Genomic DNA, 14,134 nt, shown 5'->3' on the forward strand with positions numbered 1-14,134 from the left:
GGAGATTGGGTGTAGCCACAATGAAAGGCCTGTTGATGGGATTATGCCAGATTTGGCCATGTGGGAAAGTCCAGGGTTTTTCCTTTCTGGGGCCCAGATCCCAACCCCATCAATATCATGGCCTTATCTCCTTTCAGTCTGGTTGTCTTATCCACTTTTTACTGAAACAATGCACTTCAAAGTCACCACTGATCTTGTTGCTGAATCCATTGACTTTTTTAGCGCCCACCTTCTGTGGCCTTTGTGGGCCACCCCCTTTTTCTTGCTCCTTAGCCTTCCTGACACCACTTAATGTCCTTTTGTTGTTTCTCTAACTGCACTTTCTCTATGTCCTTTACTTTCTCAGCTTCCACCTTTAAACATAAATATCCCTCAAGGCATAGTCCTTTTCCCTTTTATCACCCCTCTGTCCTCCCTTGGTGAGGCCATCTACTTCCAAAGTTTTAATGATTACCTCTAAAATCTTCTTTTTCATCAAAGATTTTCCACACCTACCGCGGTCCTACTCCTGTTCTGCCCCGTCCCAGATTACAGTGAGCTTTGCAGGTTTCGCTTGGTTGTAGCCTCTCTTGGAATCTTACATTCCAAGATCTTCTCTTTATTTTTAGGAGTAGCTTCCAGGTCTTGTGTGATCTTGGGTATATAGAGTTCTTTGGCACTTGAAATGTTTCTTTGTGAGTGTTTGCAGGATTTTTACTTTGATGTGGGAGCCATGGGTTTTGATTTTGGCACTCTTGGAATTTTTTCTTTTGGGGTTCCTTTCAGCAGGTGATCTGTGGATTCTTTTTTTCTTTTTCTTTCTAATCCTAATAAATCTGATCAGTTTTCATATATGATTTCCTGAAATACAGTATCCAGGCTTTTTAAAAAAAAATCATGGTTTTCAGAAAGTTCAGTGATTCATAAATTATTTCTTCCTGACTTGTTTTTGATACTAGATATCTTATACTTTCTTTTATTTTTATGTTCTAGTCTTATTGTCTTATGGAGTCATTGATTTTTAGTTACTCTATTCTAGTTTTCAGTGAGTCCATTGCTTTCTCTTCTAAGCTATTTATTCTCTTTCCAGAGAATTTTCCTTTCTCTTTTCTCTGGAGCTTTGTATTTCTTGAAACAAGTGATTATGAATTTGTGTGCAGATTGCATGAAGAACCACATTTTAAACTAGCACCTGTAGATCTATGTTTCACTTGATGTGATTTCATGCCATTAGTCCAATAAAATTTTCCTACATTAATTTTCTTTTAAAAATCCATCAATTATGTAGAAAACTTATGTTGATGTGAAATTGCCACCAATAGGTTTTGTTGTTCAGGTGTTTTTCAGTTGTGTTTGACTCTGTAACCCCATTTGGGGTTTTCTTGGCAAAGATACTAGAATGGTTTGCCTTTTCTTTCTCCAGCTCATTTTACAGATGAGGAACTAAGGCAAGCAGGGTGAAATGACTTGCCCAAGGTCACACAGCTAGCAAGTGTCTGAGGCTGTATTTGAACTCAGGAAGATGTGTCTTCCTGATTCCAGGTCTGGTACTCTATCCACTGTGCCATGTAGCTGCCTATCAATGGATTTATTACAAAGTTTTAATCTTCTATAGCATCAGTTTCAGCAACATATTGTAAATAGGAAACCAAATGAGCATCTTTATAACTGTATCCATTTGCAATGCAAAATGGGAAGATTTTGGTTTCTTAGTTAATCACAAAGGTCTTGAGATATATGGGCAATTTTTCTTCCACATTCTTTGCAAATTAAAAATTGCTTTGCATAAGGTTAACCAAGTGAGGTTTCACACTATTGAATTATTTCTAAGCAGTGTTAGTTAATGCTAACAATATTTTTTATTTGCAGAAATTTTTTCAAAGTTTGTTTTTGCTTATCAAAAATATTTAATTTTCTCTGGAAATAATCTTGCCTTGCTAGTCTATTCTGAATATATACTTTGAAATATTTTAATTTATTAGGTTTCTTATTGTCCAAATCTAAAACACTTGTACAAAGCAAACACCAGCAGTCTTCCTATCTGTCAATGATAGTTTTTGTGACTCTCATGATGAATATAGTGAATTGTATTTTCCTTACTTGGGCTTTTTGCTTTGTATTTCTATATTTCCACTGCTTCAACTGTCTTTATTGTATTTGATCTACCTGCAGCTGCTTTAGTTGATTTTCTCTTTGAATCAGTTATTTATTTATCAGAAAAGGGTATTGTTTCACTTTTAAAAATAGAATAAAGGGGCAGATAGGTGGTGCACTGGGTAGAGCTCTGGCCTTGGAGTCAGGAGAACCTGAGTTCAAATCTGGCCTCAGACACTTGTCACGTACTAGCTGTGTGACCCTGGGCAAGTCACTTAACCCCAATTGCCTCACCAAAGAGTAAAAAAAAAAAAATAAAAATAAAAATTTTGAGACAGTTAAGTATATATTTAATTGTGGAAAATTTCAAATGATGAAAATAAAATAGATAAAGTGTTTTCAAAGTTAGGAGTTTTGGGGGAAAGAGCTTATTATATTACATTTACAGAAATTAATCATTTTGAAATAGAACAGATTTTTTTTTTTTTTGGTGAGGCAGTTCGCATTAAGTGACTTGCCCAGAGTCACACAGCTAGTGAGTATTGTATCTGAGGCCGAATTTGAACTCAGGTCCTCCTGACTCCAGGGCTGGTGCTCTATCCACTGTGCCACCTAGCTGCCCCTAAAAGAGATTTTAAGGTACTTTTAATTTTCACACAAAGATTGTTTAGCTTTGGATTTATACACTTCGTGTTCAAATACACAAAGTAGTCTCATGACATAACTCACTGGTGTCTTGAGCCTATACAGCTGATGTTGATGGTGACACAACACACCTGCATTGACATTCATTGCATGCCAACTCATATTTTATCTAATTTGTTCATTCCATATTAAATGTTACACTACATTTCTTCTCAGTGAGAGCTTTAGTCTTGCTTTTGTTGACTTTGATTTGAACCTTGACTTCTTAAAAAACTTGATATATTATAATGGCAATTGTATTGGAAGATATTAAGTTATTTTGGTCATTGTTTGGTGGACCTCCTTCTTACTGAATCCCTTCTCATTTCCCCTCCCAAACTCTTCCCAGGGGATGTTACCAACCCACAGTTGGAATACTGCTTTAAGACGTTTTACAAATATTCTGGCCGCCTTTCCACCTGACAAGCCCGCCTCTTGCGCTGGTTGTATATTTCCTTGTTGATTAGCCTTACACCATTTTTTCAGTGCTTTGGGCTATCATTCCAAACCTACTGCTTCCTTCTTATGCCCATCATACACTTCTCCTTAGATCTTTGGGTCAACTACAAGTTTAGTTCTATAGAGACTCTGCTGTTGCAAGCATTCAGCCATGTGGCTTGGCTTCATGGGAAGAACATTTATAAAGAAGCTTGAGATCAGAAAAGCACTGTGCATATTTCCAAATGTAATCTAGCCTAATTTTTATATTAATCATTTTTGACATTTTGCTAGTGGCATGTTTTAAAAGGAAAACAGTTTTTCATATGGTCATTGAGTACTCTGATACCTCATTTTATCCTCACAACAACTCTGAGAAATAAGTGCTGCTATTATCATCTTTCTCGAGACCTGCCCAGGGCGACGCAGGCTAGTTTGGAACTCTGGTCTTCCTGGTTCTGGGCTCAGTGCTCAGTGCACTGCACCAGTGGTATAGGTTTATAGGCAATGAAATGAATTCTGTTCCAGACATCCAGTTGGAATTGGTTTTGTCTTGTGTGTGCTTGTGCAGTGTTTCTCTCCGACACTTATTTATCAGCTGGTTGATGGCAATTGACCAGTAGCTGTGGAGGAAGGTGCTTGACTTGTCCACAGGGATTTTTCTCTTCAATCATGGCTATGATTAAAATCATGAAAACAGGTCTGGTGATCTGGGGGACACTTCTATTTTTAAGGCTCTTGGGTTCAGGGTTTTGGGCTATCTTCATCAGGGTCTGAAGAGAGAAGGGTGATCAAGATGGTGTTGGTGTGACTCATGGCTGTCTCTCCTTTGGGGTACCTTGCTGCTTAAGTTAGACTAGCTTGCCTTTTCCTGAGTAGTTAAGTGACTTGCTTTGGAGTCATACACAGACAGTATGAGGCAGTGAACCCAGAACTTAGCTCCAAGCAGGCTTTCCATTATCAGCACCAAGCTTCCTCTTCAGACTTTATATTGTTCTATTAAATTTAATCACATTTGATTTGACTATTTCACTCAGTAATGAAATATTTTAGATTCTTGCCCATCATCCAGTGTGCTACCTATCTACCCCAATTTTGTGTCAGCTCCAGTTTAGATATTCATGTCTTCCATCAACATCTTTATCTTAATCACTGGCAAAAATGTTAAGTAGCACAGGCCTAAGTATAGAACTCTGGGGTACTCCATTGTAGACATCCTTTCAAGTTGACTTCTTGGGCTTCAGTTTCCTCAGTAAAATGAGGGGTTTGAAGTAGGTGATTTCTAAGGTGTCTGCTGTTTTTTAACACTTTCTTTTATTTGATGAATTTCCTGTAGTGGAAAGAGCTATGGATTTTACAGTCTAAGGACCTAGATTTGAATCTTGCCTCTCACATACTTACCTGTGTGACCCAGGGAAATCCCTTTTAATAGTAATCATTAGCATTTACCTGGTCTGTAAAGCACTTTAAAACAGTATCTCATTTTATCCTCACAACAACCTTGGGAGGTGGTGCTAATATTATCCCCATTTTACAGATGGGGAAACTGAGGCAGCAAAGATTTTAACTGAGTTATCCAGGGTCACACAGGTAGCAAGTAACTGAAGCCAGATATGAAACCAAGTCTTCCTGACAGCTGCCAGGTCTAGCTCTCTACCCACTGGGCTCCCTAATTCTCTCTAGGCTATTTGTTCTCGACTCTAGATTTCCCAAGTAAAGTAAAATCTAGGAGCGTTTATTAAGTGCCTAATATGTTCCAGGAACTGTGCTGAGCACAATTTTTACAGCCAGTGAAAATGCACAAAATCAGGATAGAGAATGCCTTGTGTGAAGGAGAGGGAAGAGTCCAGTGCCACTTCATCACAGAGTACATGGGAGAAATGTAAACTGTAGGAAGACTGGAAAGGTAGAAAAGAACCAGCTTATGAATAACTTTAAGAGCTAAACAAAATGTTTTGTATTTTTACTGGGAGGCAAGAGGGAGCCATTGGAGTTTATAGAATGTGGAATATGACTTGCTTAGACCTATACTTTAAGGAAGATCAATCTGACAGCTATGTGGAGGATGGATTGCACTGGGGAGAAACTTGGGCTAGTGGGTGGAGGAAGATCCACTGAAGGAAACAGAAGGAGCGGTCAGATGGGTGAGAGCCAGGAGAAAGCGGTATCACAAAAACCTAGAGAGAAAAGAGTGTTGAGGAGAAGAGGATGACCACCAGTGTCAGAGGTTATAGGGCAGTTGATGAAGAGGTTGTACTCAGTTTCCTCTCAGATCCAAATCTTGTAATTGATTGCATGTATATGTGAGTATTTTCAGCCATAAATTATCAGCCACTTTCCAGTCTGAGACTCGGTTAGACTTAAACCCTATTAACTCTGTCTGATATGTGAATCAATGATGGGCATTCAAATAGGGCATTCCAATCTTATGAATATTAGTAAATATTTAGGAGAAGGAAAGAACTTTTATATTCCCCTTCTGTCAGGAGGTCATATTCTGTAAGATCAGATGCTTCCGGACAAGGAGTGGGACTGGCATCATGAGAAAAGCCATTTGGAGGAAAAACAGTTGTTTGGCAATAAAATTCACAGCAGGAAGCTTTTTGAAAGGCAACACAAGCATTCTGTGTGTGTGTAGGATCATGCTAACAGCTGACATTCTTGTTTAGCAGCCGCTTTGTTAGTTCTTGATTCTTGGAAGACCTATTGTAATATAAAATAATTGACTTTGTAGTTGTAGCTTCATGAATTAGCATTCCAGTCAAGGTCATTGAGGAGACGATGACTGCCTCATTCTGTAGTTACACTATCCAGTCAAGAACAATAGAACTGGCAGCAAAAATATCCTGAACTGCTCACTGACACAATCCTTTCACATTTGACAGTCCTTTTAATATAATAAATTGGGTTCACTCTTACTTTCTGTAGTACCTAGGTCTTTGACTGGGAAAGTACAAGGGTTTGAATCCTATTGCTCTTATTTGCGTGGCATGTGACAGATGTATGTCAGAAAAATGGGGGTCTCTGGCTTTAATAGGTGTAATGGACAATGTATTTTTCCTTTAGGATCAAATTGAACTCAGTGAATCAGCAAGACTGGCTAATGGGGTCACCGACACCATGAAGAAGCATAAAGTCTTTTTCTTATCTCTTGTGTAAGGGGGGAAAAAAGGTAAGAAAATGATTATTTTTTATTTCACTTTCAGATTTTGTTTAGGACACGTGTAATAACGCAGATGTGACCCTGTTTATTCATTTTTTTTATGGTTTCAGTATCAGCTTTGTCTTTAGTGTGCTTCATAGCTCATATTATCACAAAGTTTGATTTCATTTTTTCCAAAACTTGCTTGACAATTTCTGCAGTACCTTTAGATACTTCTGTCCACAAACCTACTTATTTATTACTCTAGGAGGAAAATTGATTCGTCTTGCCTAGAATCAAAGTGCTGGTGTTGTGATCTAGGGGTGCTGGGAACCCCAAAATTCAAGAGAAAATAACACAGGTCCTGCCTCAAATGAATTTGACCCAAGCCTTCCTTTCAGCTAGAGATAAGATTTATTAAAACACTAGTTGGGGTGGGTGAGATTTTAAGAATCTGAGCTATTTGGTGATGCTTTGTATTGACAAGCAGGCCAGACTTTTAGGGAATCTGAGCGATTTAATGGGAGCAAGATGGATACTTATATATGGTGGTCAAGGAGTGACCAATAGCTTGGGTGACAGGGAGGTAACAGAAAAGGACCCAGAAGGGCTGGGAAGGTGGGAGGAGTCTAGACGGAATCAAGGAGTGGCAATATAGGGTAGGGCAGATAATGAGGATCACTATGAAAGGGCAGTTGAAAGGATTAACTGGGAAGGGCCAGGTGCCCCAGGTGAACACCTGGGACCTAGGCCATGTGGGAAATTTCAGTGTCTTTTAGGGGTCCATCATTAGTACTCCATCACTTTTACTTTTACTTAAGCTTGTTTGATGGTGGAACTATACACAGAATTGAGTAGCATTCTTGGGACCTCAGAAATCTTAGAGTCCAGTGTTTTCCAAACTTTTGAATGCCTACATTAGTAAAAATTTTTGAGTGTGTACACCCGCAATATGTGTATTTATAAATCATATATGTATACTACTATATGACTATGTATGTACATTATAAAACTTGAACAGAAATAAAACTTTTAAAAAGGATGAAATAGAGATGAAACAGTATTCCTACTACAGTGAGTGAGTGAAAGAAAGTCTTTATTACTCTTCTCGTGAGAGAAGCGGGCACAGTGTACTTTAGTAGCACATGGGCGCTGGTTCAGTGGTAGAATTAACTTTTAAATTGTTAGTAAGATCAATACTCTACCCATCAAGGCTGCTATTGATCTAGTTCATCTGAGTTACACCCTTCCTGGACAGCCCACCGCATGTTCGTCCATGTTCTGTTAACTCTGCCCGCTTCATGGGTCCCATGTTCAAAAAGGGTGGCTATCTCCGCCCTTGGGGTGTGTCAGTTCATATTCAATAAGCTTATTAAGCAAGTGCAGTGGAGAAGAGCCTTTGTCTGGTCAAAGCGCTGTCCTTGAACCTGACAGGTTGCAACCGGTTTAGCCTCTAGGGCTCTTTCTTAAGGAACTAGTTGTTTATAGAAAAGTTTGGAGCACTTTGTGATTGGTTGAGGAACTATCCACAAGATCTTGGAATCTCTTATCCTGTTGTGGAAGCCTAACCCCCTAAACTCTTTCTTTCAATGAGTCAACGAGTCAAGGAGTCAACTGGAATTTAAGTAGGAGTGACAGGCTCAAACTTACACTTTAGGAAAATCAATTTGCCTGCTGTGTGGTGTATGGATTTAAGAAGAGAGAGACTCATGGTGAGGGGACCAATAAGGAGGTTATTCCAATAATCTGAGTTAAAGGTTGTAAGGGTTAGGGTTAGGGTTGGGGTTCTGTGGACAAGAAGAGAAGATAAGAAGGAGTGAATGTGTTGTGATCTATATATTGGAAAGAGTGCACACATCAGTGAAATCACAGGCACATTCAGATGTTGAGTATAAGGTCTTAAGCCTATAGTACTGTAAGGTCTAGAAAACATGTTCTTCATAAAAATCTTGTGGAGTAGAGGCACACTGTGGGTCCTACCATTTATGGATGACAAAAGAGACACTCGGATTAAGCGATGATTTACCTAAGGTCATACAGCAAATAAGTGGCAGCACAAGATTGGAATTTGGGTCTTCTGGCTGCACAATCATCATTCCCCCCACCCCCCAGCTTTCATTAGGAATAGAAATGTTCAAATATGTGGTATTGAGCAACACCAACGCAGGAAGAGCAGAAACTTCTGTCCTGTTGTACTGTAGCAAGAAAGATGCTGAGACTCTTGTTATCATTGCACCCAAACGCAAGCACCCAAGCCCCCCATCATTTCCCACTTAAACAGATAGGACCCAAAATCTTTTGAGGTGAGGGATGAAGGTCTCAGCTTCTGAAACTGCTTCCTGCTGGGATTGGGCATAGAGCCGTCCCAGTCTCCTAGGGTTCCTCTGTTCAAGGGGTCGGTTCTCTAGCCAGCATCCGGAACTTGGCCGATGCCAGGTCCAAGGGGTGATGGGTTGTGGTCACAGATAGAAGTTGGTACCCAGCTTGAGCTGTCATCTGGAAGTGGAGGGCACTGAGCCTAGAGGAGACAAATCTGGCAAGGAGATTAAGCAGACAAGGGCCAAAAAGAAGTAAAAGGCATAGAATCAGGAGTGAGACAAAAATAGTAGTTAACAAAGAGAGAAGCCAGGATCCCCAAGAAGAGGATGACTCTGGTGTACTAAGGTTTTCATGGATGTCTCACATCCAGGTGATTTTCTCTAGTATATTTTCAGTACAAAGCTCCACCTGTTGAGAGTTGTTAACATACATACAGCAGGAGGTGTTGGTCAGGGCACAGACACCTCCACTAAGCAAGTAGATAATCCAAAGCTGTCTGATTGTCCAGGACCACATTTGCCAGGGAATCCAGAGGTTGCTGAATGTCCCAGAGACGATAAGCTGTGTCATTTGCCAATTGGTGAATGGTCCCTGTCAGGTTTGAAAGAATGAACTCATGTTGTAAATGTCCATACCAAGGCATGAGATACTCGGCTCCCTTTTTAAGGTACCAGAGAACATTGTCCCAGAATCCACGCTTTACTCTTGTTAGAGTGGAGGGACTGGGTGTAGTAATATTGAAAATGGTCACAGGAGGTGCCAGAAATCCCAGGGACCCCACACCAAAATCTTTATAAGGTGTTAAACGCTGGGTGGCTAGAACAACAGTCCTGGGGTCCTGCCAAGTAGTGGCATTTTGCTTTACTTCTTCCCCCGAATCCTTACCACCTGGCCCACCCAACCCACAAAGGAAGGAATATCCCTTAGGGGTACAGATGGGGCCTGTTTGTAAAATGTACTGAGCATGGATGCCCCATGGATCGGTATGATTACATGCCAATATTCCAGGTAAGAGAGAAACTTTCAAAAGATCAACAGGAGTGTTCTAGCTAGAGGGGGGCTGTGGCATTGTGTGTCAACTGGGAAGAGAAGGTTAAATAGAAGTACCTACTAGGAGAGTGGCAGGAGGAATTCGGTCATAGGTGCAAGTAGGGAGTGTTCCCTCAGAACAGGTGGTACAGCTGGCAGAGGTAAAGTTCTGGGAACACTCATCACTGTAGGCATCCTTAGAGGTGGTACAAGTCAAGAGACTAGCAGAGACATTTACAATCCCTCCCCTGACTGGGGTCTTTACCTGTACGGTGGCCGTAGAGCTTGTCTCCCAAGCAAGGGAATAATTCCCTGTTGAGAAACAGGGTGTTGAGATAGAAAAATTTTCTCATAAAGGAGTGGCCAGTACAAAAGGGTGACAAAGACCTCTGAGTTGGTTACGTTAGGGAAGGGGGTTTCTTGCAAACACTGCCTTAAACAAAAGAGGTTCCTAACTTTAACCTCACAACTGAGTAGATACACAATCTTGTTCCACAAACTTGTTTATCCTCTAATTATACTTCAGAAATTGAATCTTTTACATATGATAAATTCAAACACGGATTTTACTCTTACTTAGGCCATGAGATGACTACCAATTCAGATCAAAAACAGCAAGATCTCACATACTTACATTGTGTTCATGTCTGTTACTGACTACTTGCTCTGATCATAGAAATTTGCTATAAAAGGAAAAGGCAGGGTCTCAGATCAAGACCAAGACACCTTGGGCTGGGCAAGGTACCCCTCTCTCTCTGTCTTGATGAGAGAATGCTCTGCAACAAGGGAAAGCTTTCTCACAAGACAGGAACTTACTAAGGAATTGGGAGGCTTTCAGAGACATGTACTGAGGGCTGGGGCCTGAGCAGCCCCGCACTCTCTCACCCAGCTTTTTGTAGCTGCACCAGGGAGAGAGTAAAGGGTCTTGCTGGGGCCCACGCATGAGTAATTGCTAGGGACGGTGTCCTTGGGCTGGGGAGTGATTGTCAGAGACAGTGTTTCTGAGACTAGGGAGAACTTGGGGTCCAAGCACAAGCACCCAAGCACCCCATCAGAACTGTGAACTGATCCAACCCTTTGAGTTATTAACTGGCTATACCCTTTGACCCAGAAATACCACTGCTATGTTTGTTTCCCAAGGTGATTAGGGAAAAAGGAAAAGAACCTATATGTTCTAAAATATTTACAGCAGCTCTCTTTGTGATGGCAAAGAACTGGAAATTGCAGGGATGCCCATCAATTTGGGAATGGCTGAAAAAGTTGTGGCATGATTGTGAAGGAATACTACTGTGCTATAAGAAATTATGAGCTCAATGATCTTAGAAAAACATGGATAGACTTGAATGAAATAATGGCAAAATGAGCAGAACCAAGAGAATGTTGTATACATTAATAGTAATATTGTTTTCGGAACAGCTTTGAGTGGCCGAGTTGTTTTGACTATTATAAATACTCAAATTAACTACAAAGGACCTATGAAGGAAGACACTCTCTGTATTCAGAGAAAGATATGATAAATAGAAGTGTGTATAGAATGATTTTCCGTGTGTGTACATACACACATGCGCGCACACACACACACATTTGTGTCTAATGGTAGCCATCTGTAGGGCAGGGATGGGAGAAGAGAAGAAAAAAAGGGAAAAAAGTTACATGATAACTTTGTTATGTAGCAAATTGTACATGATAAATTTGGAGTTTCATGTGCAATCATCTTTTTTTTTCCTCTTCTACTATGTTATGGAAATGCTTGTTTTATTTCTTAAGTTCAAAATAAAATACATAAAAAATTTTAAAAAAGCAAATATTCCAAAATTATGAAGAACAAAGAAGAGATGAGAAGACACTCCTACCCTGAGCCCTTTTTAGAGATGGGAGGCTCACAAGTGTTGTTCATGAAAACAAAAAACAAACAAACAAAAAAAAAGACAAGGGTTGTTCATGGTACATATTTTCAGACTTAAAAAAAAAGTATTGATTTATTATGCTGTTTTTTTCTTCTTTTTTGTCTTAAAAGTACTATTTGTTACATGGGATGGCTCTCTGGCAGGGGAAGGAGGAGGAATACTGGGATACTATAGTGATATAAAAAGCAAAAAAAAATCAATAAAAACTTATTAAAATAAATGTATTGCTTTGAAAAACTCTCAGACTTATGGTTATTGTATACCTCTCCCATGAGGCCTTCAGTAAATGTGATGGTAATTGAGTCTCTGTGTACATGAACTCTGTATCTTGCACTCAGACCTCTATCCTAGACCCTCTAATCTTGTTGCCCAGCAACTTTGGAGAGAATAGTGTAGCGTAGTGGTAAAAGCTCTGAATGTTGAGTCAGGAGACCTGGCATTTATTTGCAGCTCTGTTCGTCTTACCTAGTCATGTGACCATATGAAATGAGCAAGTCATTTCTTATCCTGGAGCCTATTTCCTCATCTGTAAAATAGGGATGATACTATTTGCACCATTTGCCGCTTTGGGTGGTTATGAGGAAGGTGTGAGAGATGTTAGATGCTCTTATGACCTGGTTGTCTTTTCTGGCTGATCCTACCTGTTCGCTTCTCAGCCATCTAAGTGATCTTCCTGAAGCACAGGTCTGTTCAGTAAACTCCAAGATTAGATATTAAGTCTTGCCTTTGATTTTTAAAGCTCTTTATAACCTAACCCATATAGAACTTACTCTGATGCACTTTTAGTCTCAACTAAAATCCCATCTTCTATAGGAAGCCTTTCTCAACCCCTCTTAGTGCTAGTGCCTACCCTTTCCTAAATATTTACTTTTTTATCCAGTATATAGTTTATTTGTACATATTTCCTTATTATCTCCTCCATTAAATTGTGAGCTCCTTGAGGGCAGATTTTGCCTCTTTTTGAATCCCCAGTGCTTAGCACAGTGACTGGCACATAGTAGGTGCTTAACAAGTGTTTATTGACTAACTTTGTTAGGTTGATCCTTAGATATTTTATGTATTTTGTAGTTATTTAGAATGAGATTTCCCTTTCTCTTATTGCTTTTTGTTATTATTTTATGGAAGTACTATTATCTTTTGAGAGTTTATTGTGTAGCCTGCAATTTTGCTAAAGCTGTTGTCTCTATTAGTATCTTTGCTGATTCTTTAGGATTTTCCAAGTATACTACCGTATCAGCAAATAGGGAGATTTTTATCTCCTCTTTAGTTTTCTTTATACTTTCAATTTCCTCCTCTTGTCTTATTGCTGTTACTCTCATTTCCAGAATTATAACAAAAAATAGTGGGGAGAGTGGGCATCCTTACTTCACACCTGTATTTATTGGCATAGGTTCTAATGTATCTCCATTGCATATAATGTTTGCTTTTAGTTTTAAATAGATGCTTTTTATAATATTAAAAAAAAGTGACTCTGTGCCTATATTTTGTAGTTTTTGTTTTTCAATAAGAAAGAATGTTAGTAGTATTTTTGTCAAAGATTTTTTCAGCATCTATTGAGAGATGATCATGTAGTTTTGGATGTTTTGGTTTTTAATATGATTAATCATGTTAATTGTTTTCCTAATGGTGACCCATCCTTGCATCCCTGGTATAAATCCCACTTGGTCATAATGAATGATTTCTTGGATAATTCCCTGTAGTCTTTGACAGGATTTTGTTCAACTTTTTTGAGTTGCTATTCATTAATGATAGTGGCTGATAGCATAGCACTTTCTTTGATGCAGGCACACCTTGCTGGGTGGTCCTGTGTCAGTGTCTCTCATGTCTCACAATCGATTCCACAGTTCTTCAGAGAGACTTTGAGAATGTCTTTGTATTGCTTCTTCTGACCTAGGTCCATGTGAGTACTTGCTTTGTGTGAGTTCTCTGTAAAATAGTCTTTTAGGTAAATGTGCGTTTGGCCTTTGAAAAACCAGCTCATCAGAGTTGCACCCTCTGCAGTAGAGTTTGAATGCGTAGCAGTTCAGCTCAAAAAAGAACCTCAATGTCCGGTACCTAATCTTGCCAAGGAATCTTCAGAATCTTCTGATGACAATTCAAATGGAAGCAATTCATTTTCGAAATCAGATCCTCTCCCACACTTTCCTTCAGAGCCTCCCAAACACTGAGCTAGCTTTGGCAGTGTGTGCATGAACCTCATCATCTTTGTGTTCATCCCTGGAAAGTGTGCCGACAAGGTAAGGGAACTGTCCAAAGCCTTCAAAATTTCTCTATTTGCTGTAACTGATGGTTCCATGTATAGATGGTGTGGTGCTGGCTGGTGAAGAACCTCTGTTTTCTTGGTGTTAATTTCAGACCAAAATTAGCGCAGGTGGCCAAGAACCAATCTATACTTTGTTGCATCTCAGCCTCAGAGGCTTCTTTGAGTGCACAGTCATCTGCGAAAAAAAAATCACACACGAACTCTCCCTCTACTTTAGTCTTGGCTTTTGTAGCCTTTTCAGGTTAAAAAAATTTACTGTCAGTGTGGTAGCTGACCTTC

The 14,134-nt window shown here is 39.6% G+C and overlaps 1 protein-coding gene across 4 annotated transcripts in view; it reads left to right on the top strand.

Annotated features, from left to right (window-relative positions):
* The window catches only part of ZFYVE9 (zinc finger FYVE-type containing 9), a 186,261-nt gene that overhangs the window by 59,354 nt on the left and 112,773 nt on the right, over nt 1-14,134 (top strand). For all 4 annotated transcript variants that reach the window (XM_027838056.1, XM_027838055.1, XM_027838058.1 and 1 more), the window contains one exon: nt 6,262-6,367. The gene's annotated coding sequence lies outside the window, so the exon portion shown is untranslated. The remainder of the gene's footprint in view (nt 1-6,261; nt 6,368-14,134) is intronic.

Source organism: Vombatus ursinus, unplaced genomic scaffold (genome assembly GCF_900497805.2).
Source record: "Vombatus ursinus unplaced genomic scaffold, bare-nosed wombat genome assembly UNPS02014825.1, whole genome shotgun sequence".
Lineage (NCBI taxonomy): Eukaryota > Metazoa > Chordata > Mammalia > Diprotodontia > Vombatidae > Vombatus > Vombatus ursinus.